Source organism: Neovison vison, chromosome 2, assembly GCF_020171115.1.
Source record: "Neovison vison isolate M4711 chromosome 2, ASM_NN_V1, whole genome shotgun sequence".
NCBI classification, from domain to species: domain Eukaryota; kingdom Metazoa; phylum Chordata; class Mammalia; order Carnivora; family Mustelidae; genus Neogale; species Neogale vison.
Window position 1 is genome coordinate 194,268,555 of NC_058092.1, and position 15,095 is coordinate 194,283,649.

General features: G+C 39.8%; 1 protein-coding gene across 13 annotated transcripts in view; it reads left to right on the forward strand.

Annotated features, from left to right (window-relative positions):
- NRG3 (neuregulin 3) overlaps nt 1–15,095 on the forward strand; it is a 1,054,218-nt gene that overhangs the window by 306,191 nt on the left and 732,932 nt on the right. The window lies entirely within an intron of this gene.

Consider the following 15,095-nt stretch of genomic DNA (forward strand, 5'->3'; position numbering starts at 1 on the left):
AATTATAGAACAGTTTAAAGTTCCTGTTTATATATAACAGGAATAGATTTTTAATATATAGAAAATAGAACATAGTCCTTGTGATAGTTTACAAACATCGAATTTATAATACTGTGTATTTTGTCATTCCATTCTGGAGGCAAATTAATTCTTTGGGGGCCTGGTCAATAGACTTGCCCCAAGGAAGACCGTGTTCTTTTGGAATGTTACCAGCTCCTATAGAGTATAAATAAACTGATATCTGACTGGTTTATGGAACTTATCTTTGGGCTTCATTAAAATCCTGCATTTCTGACTTAGAAAAAGGAAGGGAGACATTGACTTACTGTCAAAACCAACAAGGTCTGGATGAAGGCCCCTTGAAAGTCTCATTCCTGTGAGCTGGCAAACATTTATAGCTAATTTGAAATGAGATGCTTAATTACATAATTTCATTCCAATTAAGCTGCTAATTAATTGACAGGGCATCTTTGAGTGCTTTACACAGTATAAGTAAAAGGCTGCAGCATCTTGAGCCTATTACCTGTGACCCTTTGGGAGAGATCAGTAAATAACTATTTAAGAGGTTGGAAACAGAGTTTGTTAAAAATGAAAATAAGGGGCTAGCCCAGAGAGATCCTGGTCCAGGACCACCACTGGCTCAGCTCTCTCTCATCAGACCCTTTTTTGAGAGAGAGTAATGGAAAGAAAAGTAACCTCTAACTGAGCAGTAGGTGCCCAGCCTTGTGTTAGGAAGTTCTACAAGTGATTAGGATATTAGATCATCTGTCCAGTTGTCGTTTTAAGGAACAACTTTTTTAGGAGTTAGGTAATTAGCTTTGCCTCTCTCAACCTTTGACTTAACCTTTTCTCTTTCCTGTCTTTCGGCCTCACCCTCCTCAAACCTTGTCCTGCACACGGGTCAGCCTAGTCCAGTTAATCTCTGCAGAGGGAACGAAGTGTGTGTTAACAGTGAAAAGAATTCTAAATTGAAACCGGTTTTTCAAAATAAAATGCATTATATTGCCACTTACATTCTGCAGCCTTTCATACTGAAAAGATATAGAGATAAACCTTTATTCTTACCCCCCTGCATGATATACTTGTTCCTTCACTCACCTGCGTTGAAGATTATTATTGGAATGTGTCTTTTGCATTAGTTAATACAGAAGCAGAAGCCTGTGGGGCTAGTGGGCTGGCTGACCAGCTGCTAAATGGGGAGTTGGCTCAAGGATCTTTCAAAATCATTTCAGAAAATGCTCAGAGACCGCGTTATCACACCTTTACATCGTATAATTTGTTTGATTTTAATAAAGAATAAAATAAGGTCAAGTGCAGATTTGTCACCCAACCCAAAGGGTTTCTTATGACTTATTGCTCTGTATTATGACCCTGTGACTGGCATCACGTGTCTTTGAGTTGAAAAGGTACATTTCCACTCGCTGTATCAACTCTTCTGTATCTCTCCAGCTGATACCAGAGAACAGCAGAAATCTCACCATGTCATGTCTGAGTGTCTGTGTGGGCATGATATTATTGGGAATCACCTGAGCAAATGACTGACTCAAGAATTCATTGCTTAAGAACAAGATAATTTCTTTAGCAGAAGCATGCAGGACCCCAAAGAGATTATAACTTACACGGGTGTTAGGAAATAGGCAACATCTTACTCCTCTTTCCTGCCTGTCCCCGCAAACCTCTGGAAATCCTTACCAATGTAGAGGCGTCCCATGGGAACCAGAAGAGAAACCCCTCTGCTCTGCTTATCTAAGTGAGAGTTAACCACTCCTGAAGTCCTAATTAGTGCTGGAACCCTCCTGAAAAGCTTCTTCCCACAGGAATGAGGGGATGATGAGCACTCTGGTGTTGTGCCTCCAGTCCAGACCACTGACAAGAAGAGTTAGGATGTGACCCTGTGAGATCCTCTTCCTCCAGCACCTCAGAATTTTAACCCGAACCCAACAGTTCTCCAAGGTGTGTGCACACGTATCTGTTGTGTATTGCAACTGGAATGTGAGAGCACAGTGGAAAGGCAGGTGGCATGTGATAAGCAGATAGCTGGTTGTGATCATCATTAAGCCCCTTCAATTGTATTACTACTATTGAATGGGGTATTTAATCAGGAATCACAGGGTTGGCCCATACTTAGGCCCCAAGGGTTGGCCTTTGGTTGGCCCAAATAGGTTGGCCCAAACATTTATGGACTCATACATTCAGGTCATAGAAATTATGTATCTGTATCTATTATAGACTTGCTGGACATTCAAGTCCCTTTCGCAGGAGACTAAAGCTTTGGAACACTGGACTTCTGGCCTGTTGAGCATCATGCTTCCCTTCACATGGCAGACTCAGCTATTACACAGGCAATCCCATTTTCGAGGACATGTGAGGGAGACAGTCATCATTCTGCCAAGCCCTGGTTTGCCCTTCTTTCCAGACCATCATAAATATTTTACCAGATCTTGTTGGCGCTAGATTAGAGCCCAGCCTGGACCCTCATCCACGTAGAGGAGACTTTTTGGTAAGTGCTTTTTGGAATTGAGTTTATTTTCATAGATTTATTTTACTTCTCTATGAAAAATATAAATTTATAAGTAAAACAATATTTAGAATGTGTATTTTTTTAGATTCCATGTGTTAAGAATTCCTTGGTGTGCCTGTGATGGAACTATAAAACACATGGGAACTTGCAAGTTATTAAGGCCATCTTTAGAGACGGTGAAATGAACAATAAGTTGGTTTAACATTCCTAAGGTTCTTATTTGCTCTCTTCTTGAGGCAAGACAGTTTTAATTAGCTTATGTGTCATTAAGGCATCCTCACCTCTGGGTACTTATATCATGGATATGAAAACTTTATTTATAGTAGTTATTAATTTTTCACAGTTATTTTAAATTTCTTGAAACACATTTAAAGATACTTCCAAAATTCATGCTTTGCTGTTAATCATCTATGTCCTGAAACTTTATTGCTAAATAAAAATTTTCAGTATTTGTTTGAGGAAATAGGAATCAGATTTAGAGTTGGAAGGATACAACCCAGGAGTCTTTTACCAACCTGTTTAAACCAGGAATTGTGGTGCTGGATTTTTCTTTTCCTTTCTTTATTTCATTTTGAAGATTTATTTTAGAGAGAGAGCCTGGGGTGGGGAGCAGGGAGAACCCCAAAACTGACTCTCTGGAGCACACGTAGCCCCATTCAGGGCTAGATGCCAGGACACTGAGATCATGGCCTGAGTCAAAATCAAGAGTTGGCCGCTTGACCTACTGAGCAACCCTGGTGCCCCAGTGCAGGAGTTTTCGTGGGCCAGAGGGAGGCTTCTTCCCTTGCTAGTTCTCTTAAATGTTTGATAGCATCAGTATTAAGGCTGACCAGATCCCTGAGGAAGCCCATTGTGAAGGTGGCTGGGCCAGTGTTTTCACTCTGGCATATGCTTAAGTTTAATGAAAGGATCACATTCTATCACTGACTATCCTTTACTTAGATGGCATTTCTGAATGTCCATTTTCAGAAATTATTTTGAAGATTGAAGCTCTTTAATAAAAAAAAAGCTATTTCAGGATATGATGTTTGATTTCCAAAAGCAGTAGAATAATCAAGTGAATAATGAAATGGCAAATTTTGAAAATGGCTAAACTTTATATAAATAGAATAGTTCTGAATGACCTTGTTCGAGGGGAAGATAAGAAATTATTTCAAAATGTTAATGACATTGAAAAGTCTTTTGACCTTATACAATTTGTCTGTTTTCTGAAGTTTCTTTAGTAAATGTGTTTTTTAAAAAAATTTAACTAAGATAGAATATTCCAAAATGGCGAAGCATTGCAGCTTGCAGTTCAGAGCACAGACTTTGGGGTACAGGCCATTGCAGGCTAGGTTCATTGGACAAAATCCCTTTGCCCAATAGCTTGTTAATAAAGGGGAGGTATAATACCTGCTTGATGATGGTGCTGAGAGGGTCACATTGAGACATCCTCCAAGGGCTGATACTTTGCCTATGAAATGATATTAACTATTACTTTCATATTATCATTAATAAATATATTGTTTTTCAACTAGAGAAATACAAAAATCCAAATTTGGTGCATCCTCATAAGACTAAAATATTTTTTTACTATTAAGATTTTTAACTAAAATAAGTAATTAAAGGTTTTTTTTTTTTTTTTAAAGCATTTGGTGATCCATCTTACAGTGTTTTCCCGTATACAAAGTTAGTAATGGTTCTAGTTTCTTTTTGGATCCTCTAATGTAGCCAAATTTCTATAGAAATATAGACAAAAAGATACGGTTTTCACTTCTATTTGTATCCAGATATCACTTACTCATTTTGTCCCAGAATTAAAGCAATGGAAAGTTAGACGTCATTGGTTTCATTGTTCATGGACAAGTTTTCCTGCTTTCTCTGTGACCTTGAACACATCCTACTTCTCTGTGCCTCTGGACTGGTGAGGGAACTTTCATCTGCCAAGGAGATGAAAAGCTCCTGAAAACGCCTTCAATAATAGCGCATCAGAGGCAGAATAACTCTCGATTTGCTCTATTCAGTGGCTCACTGACAGCATCTCAGATGTAGGTTTTCTCCCCAACCATCTGTCCTGCCATCTTCAGTGTCTCAGTTTGGTTCTCATCTTTTCCCCCTCATGCACACATGTTGGCACTCGAGGACCAGGCATTATATACAGATGTAACAAACGCCTATGGAGAGAGGAGGAACATGTCTTTTCCGTTGTACCCTTCAAAAGACTGAGAAACTTCTTCCCACAAATCCTCACCCCCAGGATTTTCTTGACATGACATGAGTCATAACTGGGTCACTTATCATCCCTGCCAGTGACGGGCAAGACTAGTGCCACTGCTCTGACTGGCTGAAGCAGAGTAAGATCTGCTGGTGGTTAGCCTAATCTGGATTTACCCCTGAACTAGAGATGGGGAGGCTCTTCCCTGCAGGTTAGATATGTGGATAAAATTTTGTTCAGGAGTTAACGGACTTAGGTAAAAATGCACAGTATCTACTAAAACCTTAGTTTCTTTAGCTTGTAAAGTGGGGGACATACCAATTCTATCTAAGTCACCATATTTTTTTCTAGAGTAAATGAAACAATGTCAGTACTTGAACTTGTAAGCAGGCCCATGACTCTCAAATAAGCAGTGATGCTTTGGGGATGACTTTGATGTTCTTCAGCCAGTTAGGTTTAAGTATAACTCTAAGCTTTTCTTCACCTGCTCTTCCACTGTTGAGGAGCTCTTACTCAGCTGACTACACTGATGTCCACCATAATCACATTCCAACCTTTGTGATGGTGAGAGGTATCTACATAACTTCTAATCCCCTTCTTTCTTTAAATTCTTTGAGTCTTCTGGGAACATTAATGAGGCAGGGAAAAATACAATATCAGATATGTATACTGTCAAGATTCATTTTAGGAAGGAACTCAGCAAAAGGCAAGTTTATTCATGTTGGAGAGCTACCATGTATTCTTTCTTTCTGAATATGTATAAGGAGAACTCCAAGGGCTGTGGCTTAGCATGTGTGCTTTCTTACCAAACTCTCTTCTCACCCCCTTGTTCTGGCCACTCTGGGGTAAAATCTTTTATGCAAATGTGTTCCACCAAAGAGGATTGATTTGTCTTCAGACCTCAGCCAGTGCCCATTCTCTTACGCCCTAGGATTTGTTTCCTAGCGGCCTCTGGTCCTGTAGTTGAGGCTCATTGCCAATTCCGTTCTAACACAAGGGCACTTCCCCTTTTTTCATCAGGTTTGATTTCCCCTGCATTTATCTACTTCCATCAATGCAAAATACTGAAAGGTTCAAATTGATTTTCCTTCTTGAAACATGAAAGGTCTGTTTTTCAAACTTCAGTATTTCCTAAGGAAATATCTCTGATCAATATGTGCAAGAATTAAAGAGAAACTCCAAACTCCCCCTCTGATTGTCAGTAACTCAAAGCAACCTGTTTACCCACTTGGATTCTTCCCAGCAGAAAATGTTAACAATTGTAATTATCACCATTATGCAGTATGTTCAATTGTACAATCAATATAATTGCCAAATGGAAATTATACAATAAATATAATTGCTGCTTTACTCCTGTGCAGTATTTCACTGGCACTTCACATTTATTTTGTCCTTTAATTAGTAACAGGTGTAATTACAGTACGGTGCTCAGAGCTGAAGCTGAGTAATTGGCAGGAGTGGGCACAGGGCATGGCTATTGAGATGGGGGCCGTGTGACTCATTCTCTGTTGGGATTGCCTGAGGATACCAGGCAGCCCACGGAGCAACACAAAGTCAAGCTGACCGGAGGACGCTTTTGGTATAAAATCCAGGTTAAGGATGCCCTGCAGTCTGTGAGACACACTATTTTGCCAGCCTTCTCTCTTGACTTCCAGCACCCTACTAGACCTATTCTTTGTCTAAATGAATATATTCATTCATTCATTTAATAAGTATTTATTAAGCACTGTTTGCATGCCAGGTACTATTCTGTGTGCAGGAGATAATCAGAGAACAGAGAGGCACAAAGCTTACAATCGAGTGGATAAAAGCAGGGACCACAGGGGGGAAAAAACACAAATGAAGAGATAAGAAACTTATGGTGATAAGTGCTAGAAAGAAAAACTACTATAGCATAATAATGTGTTTTGATGAGGTGGTCAGGGAACATTTCCAAGACATGGCATTTGACTTAAGATGTTTATGATGAAACACGATATTCAGGCAGAGGTTGTGGCAACTGCAGAGACTCTCAGGGGGGAAAAGCTTAGGAACAAGCTGATGGCATTGTGGGGGAAGGGTGAGGAGGAAAGGGAAAAAAAGAGAGACCGAGACAAAGACAGAAAATGCAAGGTGTGCCGGAAGAAGTCAATAGAAAGGGGATTACATTTTAGAGGATCTTTAAGTATAAGAAGGGATTTGATATTCTAAGTACAATGGGAATCCAGTGGAGGGTTTGACACAGTATAGTGGCCCACACTGATTTACATCAACCATTCTACCCGCTGTATAATAAACTACAGGGTAGAGGAGCAAGCACTGAAGGAAACCAGATGGGAGAAACCCCAGGTAGGAGTTGCCGGTTGCTCAACCTAGAATGGTACCTACTAGTGGTGCCTGCTGATGGAGTTGGTATGAATGATGAAACAAAGACTGATATCCCCAATGGCTCTAAGGTTTTGCCTTGGAGTAAGTGAGATGGGGATGTTTGGGGAAAAGAAACGAAATGGTTTTAAGAGTAGGACGACATAGTCATTCCATCAGAAGTGCCATTAGACATCCAGGTAGCCAGTTGAGTAAGTACCCTGAAGGGAGCAGTCATTACTGTAGACATAAGTATGAGACTCAACAGTATGGAGATGGAATTACTCATGGACCAGGGTGTGATAAACAGCAGAGACAGAGGAGGTCCCAGGGTTTAACTGTGGATGGTTGCAACATTTAGAAGTTCCATGATGAGGAAGAGTCAGGGGACAAAAAAAAATAAGAAAGAGCTTACAGTGAGGTCGAAGGAAAACTAGAAATCTCTGGATACTACATCTGAAAGAGGATAAGAATAGAGGCCTTAACTATATGAGATATCACTGACATGCTAAGATGAAAGAGAAGAGGTGTTCTTTGGATTTGGCAATGTGGAGGCTGCCATTGACCTTGTCAGAACAATTTTAGTGGAGTGACTGGGTTGCGAGTGTATGTGTGGGTTGAAGTTGCGAGGTGAAGAAATGCAGACAGCATGCACAGAAGACTTTGAAGGACTCCTATGACAAAGAGCAAGAAACCCCAGCTGTAGGAGGAGAGGTACCAAGGTCAAAGAAAGGCTACTGGATATTTTTGTATGCAGAAAAGTATGCAGAATGAGAAATAGATGCTGCAAGGTGGGAGATGAATTTCTATGGGAACAAAGTCCTTGAGTAGATGAGACATGAAATCCAGAAGATAAGCAAAGGGACTGCCTCCGACAGGAACAGAGGCTTGTGTTCCTTGCGATGAGAGGGAAAGCGAGAGTGTGGGCACAGATTCAGGAAGGTCAGTCCATGTGGTAGTGGGAGGACTGTTGCTGCCTCCCAGGAGTTCGTGATCTGAAGGAGAGAGACACATCGTGCACATCTCGCCGCATGAGTCAGACAACGGTCTGAGCACAGAGAAGCAAGTGCCGTGGGAGGGCAGTGGTGGGAAGACTTACCCTCCGAAGTTTGACAGAGGAGGTAGTGTCTGACTTGGGTCTTTAATAATACATGTAATTATACTGTTATTTGACTTCGACACCAACAAATTTTAGGGCATTTTCTCTATAAGACAGCCTGTTGAAAGTTCTTTTATCAAGGAAGACCAGGTTGATCTCTTATTCTTAGGGATCCTATCCTTTCCCCCAATACAACAGTCTATCTCAGGCATCACTGTCTTCTCAAGTGCTCCGTTCTCCTTTGAAAACTCTCTCTCTCTCCTCAGTCTTTGACTAAATTTTAGTTATCTTTCAAGGCTAAGTTGAAGGGTTACTTCTTCCAGAAAGCCTTCTCAGTCTATCACCAACCGCCTTATCAATTTGTTAGCGTTCTTCCTGTATGCAGGTGGGGCACGGAGAGGGATTCCTATCTCGTGGATGTGTTAGGATGAGCGTTGCTCTGATCCACATGGTTGAAAGAGAGGTGCGCATGGGGGGATCCACTCCAGAGCTCAGGTGAGAGAGAGCTCAGAGCTCCAGACAGCTCTCCTGAAGGCTGCTAGAGCAGGACTGTAATTCACAGTCTTGGAGAAAATGCTTTTTTATGTCTCTGTACATGTGCAGTAGAGTCTAGCCTTGTACCTGAAATTGGTCAAAGATTTATTTCTGCTTATGATGAAACAAATGGGCAATGAAGAATCAAAAGGAAAACCCTCAGTTTAGAGGTCAAAAATCCGACCTGATTGCCAAGAATAGGTCATTTTTAGCTGAACTCAAGTGCTATTGGAACCATCCCTACAGGGAGCATGGTCTCTGATGGGAATGCACAGGGCAGCAAGTTTGTCTTCCTCACATCTTGAAAACAGTTTTAAGCCACCTAGTAAGGCTACAGCTCTTAATCTGAAGATGTTGGCAGGATACTGCTTCCTCACCCCCTCCCCACCAGATGGCCATGTCCCAATCCCCAGAATCTGTGAATATGTCATGTTGCGTAGTAAGAGGTAATGAGATAATTAAGGTTGCTGCTAATCCCCTGATACTGAATGGGGAAATGTTCCTGGATTTTGTGTGGGGCCGATGCAGTCACAGAGGTCCTTAAAAGAGGGAAACAAGGAAGTCTGTGTCAGAGGGAATGTAGCATGAAAGGACTCGACCAGCTGTTGTTGGCTTTGAAGATGGAATGCAGCCACAAATCAAGGAATGTGGACAGCCTCTAGAAGCTGGAAAGGCAAGAAAATGGGTACCTCCCTAGAGTTTCCAGAAGGAACACGGTTCTGCTGACACTTTGATTTTAGCTCAGTGAGACCTGTTTTGATTGGTAAGGATTGGTAAGATTTATGGAAAATCCATACATAGTAACAGAGTATAAATAAGTAACAAGGTCAGAAACCCAGGAGTCATACACCAAATTTTCTTCATCATTATATCAGCACCGTTCCAAGTAATCCCATACTAAGTACCCAGCAGTTTTCAGACATAAGACCCCAGAGACTTTCTTCACCTTGACAATGGGGGTAGTAACAAATTCATATGTTGTGGAGGAGATGGGAATAAGATGATGTACTCAAAATGATTTGGTAAATTCTACATTTTTCCCTCAAATCTCTGGGACAATTTTAACAAACTTAAGGAGCATTAGAAAGTGTACTGGCTTGAAAGACTGAAGTACTGGGTTCATGCTTCATGTCCGCCCTCTGTGACCTTCCTACACAACCCATGTAGGCTTTTTGGAGACTTGGTTATCTCATTGGTGAAATATGGATATAATAGCCTATTTGTGTATGCTAAAAGATAATGATAAAAGCAGATGTACTTTATATATCATGAAGGTACAGAATATGCAAAGAGTTATCATTTTTAGGTGGTCAGACTCTTTCTGACCATTCTTTCCTAAGTAAGCTATGGTGAGTGAGTGATAAGGAAGATGGTAGAGGGCAGGTGTGGGTTTTTCCATATAATCAGCAGGCCCTTTCTCTAGACTCTGTTTCCAGAAGTCAGTCCCTTCCTAGACTGAGTTGCTTGGGTTTTAAGAAGACCCCAGCAGTCTTCTATAGTTAGAGAGGAGAAGGGTATTGGGGGAAATTGGAAGGGGAGGTGAACCATGAGAGACTATGGACTCTGAAAAACAATCTGAGGGGTTGGAAGCGGTGGGGGGTGGAAAGTTGGGGGAACCAGTTGGTGGCTATTAAGGAGGGCACGGATTGCATGGAGCACTGGGTGTGGTGCAAAAACAAGGAATACTGTTATGTTATGCTGAAAATAAAAATATATATAAATTTTATATATATATATAAAGAAAGAAAGGTTTTTGGGACTCATTCTTCCATATTTTGGTTGGTTTGTGGAAAAGTGATAGCTTCCTCAGATTTGGTTCTGTGGTTCAGGGTTCCAAACCCCATTCCTGTCTAGTGAATAGAAATAGAATTCAAATGTTCTTGGATGTCAAAGAATGCATCTTAAGGATTTAAGAAAATTCTGTCCAGGGGCGCCTGGGTGGCTCAGTGGGTTAAGTCGCTGCCTTCTGCTCAGGTCATGATCTCGGGATCCCGGGATCGAGCCCCGCATCAGGCTCTCTGTTCAGCAGGGAGCCTGCTTCCTCCTCTCTCTCTCTCTGCCTCTCTGCCTGCTTGTGATCTCTGTCTGTCAAATAAATAAATAAAACCTTTAAAAAAATTTTTTTTTCAAAAAAAAAAAAAAAAGAAAATTCTGTCCATCTTGAAAGGAGGCTCTGAGTCTAGGAGTCAGGGCAAGAGTGACTAGCTACATTCAGCACAGCTTCAGGGAAGCAGAAATCTCACTGACTAGTCAGAATACTGCACGGCAGCAGTCGCATAGTAAATGTTTAGTGAAGGAGTGGATGTATTTTCTTCTATTATATAAAGGAACTCTGCCCTTTAAAAAAAAAATGTGGGTCTTCTTCTTTTTGAGGAACTTGATGAGTTCAGTGGGTCACCTTGGTTCTCTGAGTGTTCATTTCTGTGATATGAAGGTTCCAGAGTGCTTTCTGTGCAACCATGTGCCAGGCACACAGCCCTCCTACACAAGACCCAAAATTGTTCTGCAAAGAAGGAAAGTATGTAAAATTTGGTTATATATATAAAGTGCTTAGAATAGTGCGCAGAATGTAGTCCCATGTAGTTGCTGTTTTTATTATTCTCTGTGATCTGGTGTGGGCTTATTTATATTCTGATTGATAATTTTACTCTCAATCCATGTTTTGAATATTATCCCATCTTTTCCCCCCACAAAGGGAATGCTTTGCCTCTAATCAGAAGGAAAGAATATTATCCTAGATAAACAACACTGGGTGCCAAAAAGGGCACATGAAGGACCATGTAATGTTCATTTAAGATAATATTGGAAAAAGAAAGGCTGTTCTAGAACTTCAGCAATTCCTGATAAACAAATCCCTGAGAAGCAAAAACAAAAACAAAACAATACAAAATACAAAACAAAAAAAAAACCTCTTAAAATCTTTAGGGTATTTGTGTTTTTCTTTTTAGAAAAAATTGTCTCTAATTCTTTAGTCTCCAAATATGCAATTATTACAAACAGAACAGAAGCAGTAATGAATCTGTTCATTTATATAACTGCTTTGTCTAAATTGCTCTTGAAATCTTAAGATATTATTCATAATATGAAATTGATGTAGTCTGATCAAAAGAGAGGACATTTAATTAAAATGTGTAAAGCATCAAGAGTTGAAAATCAGTGAGTATTTTGTACACAGTTACTGATGTTACCTTATGAAAATAAAATCTTACATACTTGTTCCATTAAAAGCCTCTGCTTCTAATCATGAGGCTATCACTTTGCTATCACTTTATGTTCATTGAAAATATGGGGAAGGAATCCCTGAAAACATTAGTTGAAGAAATACCCAGCTTATCTGACTACTTTCATGACGTTTCAAATGCAGTATGGGAGAAAAAGATATATAAATGCTATTTCCCTGGGTTGCAGATCAAACAAAGGGCAGATTTTTATCTTTGCAGCAGTTCCTAGGGGGAAAACAAATGAAAGATGGTTTACAAAGAGAGAATAACATTTGTAATTCTTGGTTGTCTTATTAGTAAGAAAGTAGAGAAATTCTTGACAGATAGGTAACAATACCACATTTGCTATTTGAGTGGGATGTATTTCCAGGATGTAAGTGCAAATAAACAAAGATTTAAAAACACCAAACTTTTTATACCACCAGTCCTTATCAACCTACATTAACTTGGAGAAAGGCCATATTTCTGAGGTTAAAAAAAAAAAAAGTGTTGGTTTATTCATTCATTCACTAGCTCATTCACGTACTCTTTCTTGTAGTTTAAATTTACAGAATATTAATTGGGTCTGAGGGCCTTTTTCTAACTATAATACTTCAGACAACTTAAGAAAGGATAAATAAATGTATATATTATATTAATGTATATATTATATTAATGTATATATTAATTATATAAATAAACTATTTATACATTTATTCTTTAAAGCCTAGTAACCCAAACCAAAAGTAAACAAATTTGTAGGACTTTTTAGAAACTTATCTTTAATTTTGGGATGTTGGTTAGAGCTATGCTTAATTCTGCATGTTCAGACAGGTTTTGGGACCTGAATATAGTTGACAGTCTAAGTACATAGGCTGGGAAACACTTTCCTATGAACATTTAAATGAACAGATAAACTGGCCTATCTTTTAATACACCAATTTTTTAATGCAAATATATATTTGAGACCCATAAAATCACTTTTCTTGTATAGAAATATTTTTAGGCATTTTATGTAAAACCCTGGTTTTCTCATCTATTTGCACTTGTGTTAATGTGTATATGGCCAGACCACAAAGAGAGTGATTTCTTACCTGGTAGAGTGAGTCTGTCATGTAATATTAGGGCCACTGCATATAAAACCAGGATTTAGATGGGGGTCAAGCGAGCAATCTCTGCCTGTTGCCTACAACATTACAAATTTTGCTATATTAATCTAGTTCCCAAAATATATTTTTTTCCTTCCTTCCTTTCTTCTTCTTCTTCTTCTTCTTCTTCTTCTTCTTTTTTTAAGAAGTTTAAAGACGAGTTTGCAGAATCCTGGTTGTTGAATATGTATATATGCACATCTATGTGGAGGTAGAATAGAGGAAGGTGCACACTCCTATACTAACACTTAGGAAATTGTTGTGGTTGTTGGCTTCGGTCTGTAAGCTTTAGTTCCTTATCTGCAAAATGGGACTAGAAAGTACAAAAGGTGAGCACACAGGATATGTTCTTAGAATATCAGAGGACACACAGTTCTGCTGACACCCTGATGTCCTTCTCTGAAAAAATGTCCAGAACTTGTGTAGGTGCAGGAAGTATCATGGAGAACAAAACAGAGGCTGCAGAAGCGATGACAGCGTGCGTTCTTAGCTCTGGGCTTATACAGTGCATGCTGTTAATACTGCCCCTGTTGTTGTTGCGGCTGGCGGTGCTCCTGGAACAGCATTTACAGCGGTGATTCAGGAATTCTGACCCTTGCCCCGGGCTGGTTCTTTCCTGACACACTGACGTGCACTTCTAATTACTCATGTGCCCACCCTAACACTGAGCAGATATTCACATACTTGTTAGAGGGAATCATCGAAGATATTTGTTTGTAGGTAATGTTGTAATTAGCAGATGGAAGAAGGGCAGAGGGAGGGCTAGGCTAAGACCAGGTGGTGAGATTACTCAGCCTGCTGCTTCTGTCTCATAAGGAATGAAAGACTGGGGAAGTAGGAGGAGAGGAGTGGGGTGGGTTTCTTCCCTCAGCTATCAAATACTGTGTATCAGCTGTGTGATCTAATTCTCTCTTTACACCCGTCCTTGAAGAAATGGGAATAGAGAGGCAAGATGACCTTCCCAGCATCACACAGCTAGTGCCCTGATAGGTTTAGGAATGGGATTGGGCCTGTTGGTCTCCAAATCCTTTCTCTGTCCTTATCCCCTGAAGTAAAACTGGTAACTTCTTTAGAAGTAAACTAACACTTCCAGTTCAGAGCTGCAGGGGAAGGCCTTGCAATATCCATGTCCTGTTGCCACACAAGGTATATGTTTGGGGGGGAGGGTAGAAAAAGGATATCAATTTCATAATCAGCTGAGCCAAGTTCAATTTCAATTAAACAGTCTGAACTACAGGGCTGAGGTCTAGGGTGGACAGCTCGAGCTTGGCAAGATACTGTTGCAGTTATAGACACTGGAGCCAGAATGGCTTGTGGAAAGACCTAGACTCCATGGTCCGAAGACCTAGCATACTTTCCTGGAGGGAAGTAGTCTAACAAATAGGGTTTTGATAGTACTTTAGCCAATAGTTCTTGGTGTTTTAATATTGTTTAGGATGGTTTTGATTTCTCATAGTAGTAAAATCATGAGTTACCTGAAATCATTCTATTGTGAACTGTTCATTCCTGTGGCATTTGAAAATGCGCTCCAGGATTTCCAGGTGTATACTTGAAATTAAAAAGAAAAATCTTGGTGAAATCTACTGAAGGAGACCAATTAACTTCTTAAAGAAGAATGACCATTGTGATGGGAGGCCTTTAAGCGTGATTATTGAGAGGACAACCTTCAAATAGGACTGATGAAGTTGTTTTTCTCAGCAGAGAACTGATAAAGGAGGGGCTCCTAGAAAAGCACTGAAAGAAGGAAACATAAACATAATCAACCAGGATACAGCTGAAATATAACTGTTGTAAGAGGGAAACTATAGAACCACTTAGAGTAGATTTTTCTGTGATATGTAATAAGTGTCTTTTCTTAAGGAAATCCAAAGTGTATTTCACTTCAGATAAATTCAACATGAGTTCATTTATTCATTCGGTGTCTAGTGTATGAGAAATTATATTCAGATTTGCTAAGAATCTAGAGAATCGTGAGATGAGTCATGCTCCATAAGAACATAGAGCTTATAGAGGAAGGTAGTTAACATACACTTATCAACATAACACTAAAGAAAAG